Consider the following 9,258-nt stretch of genomic DNA (forward strand, 5'->3'; position numbering starts at 1 on the left):
AAACAAGAAGGAATGCCACACAAAAAATGGCTGACAGCTCCCTCGGGCTGCCTTCTCGCGTGAAGAAAAAGCCGGATGAACGGGGTCTGAATGCAGATTTAGTCGTCAACGGGTTGCCTGCGACCAGCAACGTTTTCAAACGTTCTGGTTTCAAATTTTACTGGGTGGAAAAGTTGAGCCTCGGTCCCATTGAGTGAGAGGTCATCATGAAAAGTTGCTCCCCAACTTTGGGCATTAAATTGGAGCAGGCAAAGATGAAGCCGGCTGTGGCGTGAGGCCCTGGGGCGAGTCCTGGGAGCTGTGCTGCGCCTGAGCGCCCAGTCTGTGTTTGGTGGTCGGGGAGGGGTCGTGGGGTGGATTCGAGTCGCTCGGAAACCCTCGAGTTAGGGATGGAGGTTATAAAACAAGGGAATCCCGGGTGGTGGGTTTATTTCTGTTTTCGGTCAAGGACCTTAGTTTAGCCATCGGCTCATTCACAACACACTAGTCAGGTGATCTGGGTTCCAATGTGACTTGCTGTGTGACCCGTAGCGTGTCGCACCCCTTCTGCCCCAGCCACCGCGTCCTGTAGTCACACTGCCTTCCTTGCTTTTCCCATCCAGAGACACTCCGCCTCGGGGCTTTTGCACTCACAGTTACCCGCCTCTAGACTCTAGAATGCAGCCCGCTCAGATACCGCACGGCTCGCTTTGTCTTCAAGTGTTTATTCTGAAGTTATCACTCAAGAGCATCCCATTTAGAATTACAACGCCCCGTCCCAACTACCTATGCCCTTTCCTGCTTTGTGTTTCCCCGTCGCACTATGGTCGAATTGCCACCATGGAACTAATGGAGGTTACGCTTTGGGACCCCTTCATTCCCAGAGTCCTTCCATGGCTCTGGGTAGCCCCTAACAATGTCCTCACGTGGTCATGTATTTTTGTAAAATTTACAAAATAGTATTTATTGCAATTGGTTGTTAGGACCAAACTATCTTTCCACTTGGATTCCCCTCTGTCGCACTTGCTCTTGTTGATCCAGCTAGAGGAAATCCAATGGGGGAACATTTGAATTAAGTACTTTGCCTCTTCTGTGCATAGTTGTCGTTGCTGGCCTTTCGTTTGTAGGAATACACCTAACCATCCACTGTGGTCAATGAGTGTCGTCAATTAAAGGAATATTTAAGATTAATCAGAGCCTAAGAAATCTTGAAATATGTGAGATCTTACAATTCATATATGACAAAAATTTCATACAGTTCTCTCCAAATTTGATAATTCCTCAAAATGTTAATAATACAGAGTTGTGAAATCAAAAGGATTTCTAAATGATAAATAATAAAATAAAAATTTGTTCTAATGAGGAAACACAAGCATTTTTCCATTCTCATTATGGAAAATGATGATACAAAATTGTTGTCATATAAAGAGGTTAGCCAACAAAAAAAACAAAAACTGTGGAGGTGTTTCCACCAATTAATGTTACTTTTCTGGATTTTGTGATTTTGTGGTATTTGTGAGCATATTAAAATTTGCAATTGCTTGATTTCTCACATAATTTGGGTTGTGAGTTCTCTTTCTAGACAAATATTCTCTTTCTAGTTTCATTTTTGTAATGTTCTATTCTTTATTCCTAATGAAAGCTTCGGGCCCCACAAAATTTGGATTACCTGTTTATAACCATCTATCATTCATTCTTCATTCATCTATTCACTCATTTATTTATGGTTTCCTAACTCTTCCAGGGAAACCCTGGTAGCGTAGTAGTTAAGAGCTACAGCTGCTAACCAAAAACTTCAGCAGTTCAAATCCACCAGGTGCTCCTTGGAAACTCTTTGGGCAGTTCAACTCTGTCCCACAGGGTCCTTATGAGTCGGAATTGACTCAAAGGCTGGTTTTTTTTTTTTTTTTTTTTTTTAACTCTTGCAGAACGTACCCTTTAATTTAGAGAATCACAATGCAAATTAGAATAGTAAAAGCTTCAAGAGGACCTTCCTCACTGGCTACTGGCTTCTCACTTTCTTTGTTGGCCCCTCTTCATCTCTACAATCACGAAATAGTAGATCACTCCCCGGGCTTGGTTCTTGGGTCTCTGCTCTTCTCTACCTTCATTTCCTGTCTCATCCAGTTCAGTAGGTTTAAATATCATCCATATGCCATTGACTCCTCACACGTATCTCTCCATCCCAGACCCTGCCCTGGAAGTGGGCCCATGACCCCTTGCCTAGTCACATTGCAACTTAAAACGTCCAAATTCAGTATCTGATCTCCTGGCTCAAACCTGCTCCTCCCATACTTTTCCCCACCTCAGTTAAGGCAACCATTTTAGGAAGTAACATATGATCAGGAACCTATGGTACCGAAGGAAGAAGTCCAAGCTGCACTGAAGGCATTGGCAAAAAACAAGGCTCCAGGAATTGACGGAATACCAATTGAGATGTTTCAACAAACTTGCAGCACTGGAAGTGCTCACTCATCTATGCCAAGAAATTTGGAAAACAGCCACCTGGCCAACAAACTGGAAAAGATCCATATTTACGCCTATACCCAAGAAAGGTGATCCAACCGAATGTGGAAAATATCAAACAATATCATTAATATTACATGCAAGCAAAATTTTGCTGAAGATCATTCAAAAGCGCCTGCAGCAGTATATCGACAGGGAACTGCCAGAAAGTCAAGCCGGATTTGGAAGAGGACATGGAACCAGGGATAACATTGCTGTTGTCAGATGGACCCTGGCTGAAAGCAGAGAATACCAGAAGGATGTTTACCTGTGTGTTGTTGACTATGCAAAGACATTCGACTGTGTGGATCATAACAAATTTTGGATAACATTGCAAAAAATGGGAATTGCAGAACACTTAATTCTGCTCATGAGGAATCTGTACGTGGACCAAGAGGCAGTCGTTTGAACAGAACAAGGGGATACTGCATGGTTTAAAGTGAGGAAAGGTGTACAGTGGTGTTGTATCTATTCACCATACCTATTCAACCTGTATGCTAAGCAAATAATCCAAGAAGCTGGACTATACGAAGAAGAATGGGGCATCAGAATTAAAGGAAGACTCATTAACAACATGCGTTATACAGATGACACAACCCTCCTTGCTGAAATTGAAGAGGACTTGAAACACTTACTGAAGAAGATCAAAGACCACAGCCTTCAGTATGGATTATACCTCAACATAAAGAAAACAAAAATCCTCACAACTGGACCAATAAGCAACATCATGATAAATGGAGAAAAGACTGAGGTTGTCAAGAATTTCATTTTACTTGGATCCACAATCAGTGCCCATGGAAGCAGCAGTCAAGAAATCAAAAGACGCATTGCAGTGGCCAAATTAGCTGCAAGAGATCTCTTTAAAGTGTTAAAAAGCAAAGATGTCACCTTGAGGACTAAAGTGTGCCTGACCCAAGCCAAGGTGTTTTCAATCGCCTCATATGCATGTGAAAGTTGGACAATGAATAAGGAAGACCAAAGAAGAATTGATGCCTTGGAATTGTGGTGTTGGTGAAGAATATTGGATATACCATGGACTGCCAAAAGAATGAACACATTTGTCTCAGAATAAGTGTAACCAGAGTGCTCCTTAGAAGTTAGGATAGCGAGACTATGTCTCACATACTTTGGACATTTTACCAGGAGGGGTCAGTCCCTGGAGAAGGACATCATGCTTGGTAAAGTAGAGGCTCAGCAAAAAAGAGGAAGACTCTCAAGGAGAGGGATTGACACAGTGGCTGCAACAATGGGCTCAAGCATAGCAACATTTGTGAAGATGATGCACGATGGGGCAGTGTTTTGTTCTGTTGTACATAGGGTCACTATAAGTTGGAACTGACTCAACAGCACCTAACAACAACAGTTAAGACAACTCTACTCCTTTAGTTGCTCAGCCCCAAATCTGCAGAACCATCTTTGACTCTTCTGTTTTTCTCACACCCTACATCCAATCCACTTACTGATGTTAAAAGTGGTGTGAGTGTCTGATCTCTCTAACGTCTCGATGGAGAGAGAATCACTATTAGCATCAGCCTAAAGCTGATTTACTGTGAGACAGAGGTCAAACATACCACCTCTCTCCAACCTTTTTAGCAATTCTGACATCAGCTGTCCCTCCCGCAGCACTCCACTTCTCTGCTGGGTTCTCACAATTATGGGGCTTATTCGGGAAGTAACAGGTTACAATTCACAGTCAGGAACAACTCAGGATATAGTTCTTCAATCTGGACAGCATCTTCTCAGCTGGGCCTGCAGTCAGGCCTCTTTTTGGCCCTTGGCTCTTCAGCCTCAGACTCTGCTCAAGCAAGTGTTACAAAGCTCTTTAGCTCTGTCAATAAGTACCTGGAGGCACCCCATTCCACCAGCAAGCCTCCTGCCCAAATGTGCTCAGCTTTCTCACTGTGTGAGCTAGGAAGCCCACTGCTTGATTTCCTGGTTCTGCTGCCTCTGCTGCCACCATTTCTCGGCCACTGCTTCTCACTGTCTACAGTATTACAGCTCTCTCTCTGTCTCTTGGGTCTAGGAAGTTCTCGACACAAGGACTCTGGGTCCAAAGGACGTGATACACTCCTAGCTTTTCTTTCTTGGTGGTAGTGAGGACGTGCCTTCTGCTCTGGGACTGGCTCTCTTTCAAGCATATCAGGATGGCAAAACTGGCCAATCTCCTCATAGAGGTTCCATAGACCTTATTGGCATGGTCCCAACCCCACAGGGGTGCCACACCCTTTACTTGCATTATTAGCAAGCTGTCTAATCCCTTTGGTGGGCCACAAGCACCTGATTTGCATAGTCCCACCCAGTCATTTGCTAGGAGTTACAAGGCTGTGGTGAGAAAGGCCACATAAAATCGATCCATCACACCACAGCAAATCTCATTGGCTCTACCTTCACAAACACTCCCAGATTCTTCCTTTCCCCATCTTGGTCTCTGTTATCCCTGCCCAAGCCACCATCATCTCGCGTATATTATTGTAATAGCCTCCTCTCTCTTTCTTCCACTTTCAATCCATATTTGTAGAATTGCATTTGAATTGGAACCTATTCCATTTCTTGGCAGCACGTTAAGCCTGCTCAGAAAAGGATCTTTGATCTAAAAGTGAATTCAACACCAACATAGACTATGAGATGTCTGAGCACAGGGTGTTTGATTTTGCAAAGCTTGCTTGTTGATAAAAAAGCAGTACGTCAAAGGGAAAGAAACTGTGAACAGACCAAAGCTCCTGGAATGATTTTACCTAGGAGAATTGCTGACAGAATTTGGCTGCTGAAAAGCTGCCGTATTTTCTCTTGATCTTCTTTTGCCTGGGGTTTGAAGCAGGAAATTCTCTGCCTCAGGATAGCCATTAGTCATGTTTTACAGTTGGCCTGGGCTCTTCTGCTGTATTCATTTCAAGCCCCACATCCCATTGCACCCTGGGGGTTGATATGTATTTCACTTACTATCCCGTTTGTTCCACTCCCCTGGGCGTGGTCTCAGGACTCCTTTCCACCTATGGCAATAGCACATGGGCCCTGGAAGAGCAGTAGCTGTTCTGCACAAATCAGAGCTAGAAGCATTCTTAGCATTTGGTATGAGGGTCACAAAGCAAAATCTAAACTGGGGCCGCTAGATATAACAAATGAGTGAAGTTTCCCGACCACATCTTAAGTTGGATCCTTTCTTTCATCATAGACATTTAAGACTGTTGTTTTTGTACACAAATGTTCACTCATTTTCCTGAAAACACAGAGCCCTCTCTCTATAGCCTAAAACGATAATTCTTATATTGTTAAAAATATAATTCTTATGTTCTATATCTTGATTGGGATGGTGGTTACATGAGTGTATACATTTGTCAAAAATCATCAACCTGTACAACCTGATTATCTGTCCAGTTGAGAAGATGACCCCAAAGGTTACAGTTTTATTGCCCTGTGGGACGTGAACTGGTTTGAATCTAACTTAGCGATCATATTTCAGCATTCCTTTGACATTAGCTATAAGCAAATTTTTTTCAAACCAGTTCTGTCTCGCCATCCTAACTTCGAAGGAGCACTCTGGCTATACTTCTTCCAAGACAGACTTGTTCATTCTTCTGGCAGTCCATGCTATATTCAATATTCTTTGCCAACACCATAATTCAAAAGCATCAATTCTTCTTCAGTCTTCTTTATTCATTGTCCAGCTTTCTCATGCATATGAGGCAATTGAAAAGGCCATGGCTTGGGTCAGGCACACATTAGTCTGCAAGGTGACATCTTTACTTTTGAACACTTTAAAGAGATTTCTTGCAGATTTGCCCAAAGTAATGCCTCTTTTGATTTCTTGACTGCTGCTCCCGTGGGTGTTGATTGTGGATCCAAGTAAAATAAAATCCTTGACAACGTCAATATTTTCTTCATTTATGATGATGTTGCCTACTGGTCCAGTTGTGAAGATTTTTGTTTTCTTTATGTTGAGGTATAATCCATACTTAAGGCTGTGGTCTTTGATCTTCATCAGTAAGTGCTTCAAGTCTTCACTTCCAGCAAGCAAGATGGTGTCATTGTATAATTCAGGTTGTTAATGAGTCTTCCTCCAATCCTGATGCCCTGTCCTTCTTCATATAGTTCAGCTTCTTGGATTATATGCTCAGCATATAATGTTGATCAATACTTTTGGTATAATGACTCTGTTTATTCCTTCTATGTTCTTTTGGTGCTTCCTGGGTTGTTCAATATTTTGCCAATACAATCCTTCAAAATTGTAACTTTAGGCTTGAATTTTTTCTTCTGTTCTCACAGCTTGAGAAATGCTGAGCATGTTCTTATCCTTTTAGTTTTCTAACTCCAGGTCTTTGGGCATTTCATTTCAATACTTTACTTTGTCTTCTCAAGCCACCCTTTGAAATCTTCTGCTCAGGTTTTTACTTCATCATTCCTTCCTTTCGCTTTAGCTATTCTACCTTCAAGAGCAAGTTGCAGAGTCTCTTCTGACATCCATTTTGGCCTTTTCTTTCCTATCTTTTTAATGACTTTTGCTTCCTTCATGTAAGATGTTCTTGATATGATCTCAAAGCCTCGATTTTGTAAAAAATTTATTTATTGTGCTTTAGGTGAAAATTTACAAATCAAGTCAGTCTCTCATACAAAAAGTCATACACACCCTGCTGTGCACTCCCAGTTGCTCCGTCCTTAAGTCCTTAATGAGACAGCACATTCCTCCTCTCCACCTTGTATTTGCTATGTCTGTTCAACAAGCTCCTGTATCCTTCTTCCTTCTCATGTCACCACCAGACAGGAGTTGCCAGCATAGTCTCACATGACTACTTGAGCCACGAAGTTCACTCCTCACCAGCATCATTGTCTATCTAATAGTCCAGGCCAATCCCTGTCTGCAGAGTTGGTTTTGGGAATGGTTCCAATCTTGGGTCAAAGCCTCAACTTCCTGACCTAAAAGTTAAGATCTTGGCTACTAACAAAGATGTCAGCAGTTTGAATCCACCAGCCGCTCCTTGGAAACCCTATGGGGCAGTTATACTCTGTGCTGTAGTGTCGCTATCTGTTGGAATCGACTTGTCGGCAATGGTTTTTTTTTTTTTAAGTGGGTATAATAATGCTTATCTGCTAATGCTGTGGTGAGGGAGAACTAAACGATATATATAAAGACCTTGGTACACGGTTGTTGTTGTTAACTGCCATTGAGTAGACCTCTGGCTCATGGAGACCCCCTGCACAATGTGATTGGTAAATCGTACACATTCAACAATGTGTGGTTCTTTCTTCTGTTCACTCTAACTACAAGTGGCGTTGGTGTATGTCCTTATCAGGGATGGGGAAGAGGTAGAGGAGGAGAGCTTAAACACAAACAGTATTTTTCTCCATGCAGTTAGCGGGTAGTACAATGACAGTCTTCATAATTGTTTTTTGCAGGCACTGCAAAACGTAGAAGTGCTTTTTCAACACTCAGACAAACATTTTAACTGGTGCAATGGAGTGGGAAGAGCCCTTGACTGGAACATAAGTCATGGGCATTGTCCCATAAAGCCTGGGCATCAGTTTAAGCGTCTTCTTTTTTTTAATGTATAAAATAGTGATAGTCCTCCTTACCGACCTTAGAGAAATATTTGCGGGGTACAGGGATGTGAGAATTCTTTCAAAACAGTGCATCTATGAGAAGTTAGTAAGTTTGTATTAACTAGCCAGACATTTTCTTTTTTCTGGGTCTGACTTCTCACCGGGGGAACGTGAGCATCTCAGTGGAACTGAGTCTGACCCTGTGTCCTGGGCGTTCCGGATCGGGCACAGAGAGATGTCTGGCTCAGTGACAGAATCCTGACTGAAGTGCCCTCTGGTGTTTGTTGTTGTCAGGTGCCCTCAAGTCTACTGACTCAAAGCGAAAGTGTAGAACTGCCCCAGAGGGTTTTCTAGGCTATAATGTTTACAGGAGCAGATCGCCAGGTCTTTCTGCCGTGGACCCACTGTGTGGGTTGGAACCGGCAACCTTTCAGTTAGCAGCAGAGCGCATAACTGTTAATTAAGAGATCTATCTCATTTAGGAGCTATTACCCTCCTATTAGGCAGCCGCGGTGACGCAATGGTTAAGTGTTCGGCGGCTAACCAAAAGGTGGGTGGCTTGAACCCATCAGACGCTCCAGGGAAGACTGCTTTCTTAAAGATTAAAACCCATTGTGGTGGGGGTGATTCCGACTCACAGCGACCCTACAGAATAGAGCAGAGCTGCGCCATAGGGCCGTACATATTTACGGCAGCAGACTATCACATCTTTCTCCCACATCTTCCTCCCGAGGAGCGGCTGGTGGATTCGAATCACTGGCCTTTTGGTTAGCCCTAAAGATTACAGCCTTGGAAACCCTATGGGACATTAGTCTTTTGGCTAAGTTGTTTTATTTATTTTTAAAGTTTATTGATTCAAAAAAATATTATACAGTATATATATTTTTGGCTTCTTCACTTTCTTTTCAGAGCGGCTCAGGTAACCTTAATGTGATTGGCTAAAGCACCTGCCCGTTATCTTTCCCATGATCCGACGGGGAAATTGGGAAAAAAAGTGTCTTAAACTCAGCTGTTTTATTGGCTCCGGTAGGGACGCACGGCAAAGACCGTGGGCACTTCTAATTTGTGATTAGTTTTTATGTCCGCCAGTCATGCTGCCGAAATTTCTGTCCAATCCTCTTACGCGTACTATGACCTGCTTGTCGGATTGGCTGGAGGGGTTTACGCTGGAAAGCTTTTCATTGGCCCCAAACTCCCCGGCTCCCGGCCCAAGCCCGCCCCCTGCTCGGTTGCCGTGGT

This window comes from Loxodonta africana, chromosome 4, assembly GCF_030014295.1.
Source record: "Loxodonta africana isolate mLoxAfr1 chromosome 4, mLoxAfr1.hap2, whole genome shotgun sequence".
Taxonomy (NCBI): Eukaryota; Metazoa; Chordata; class Mammalia; order Proboscidea; family Elephantidae; genus Loxodonta; species Loxodonta africana.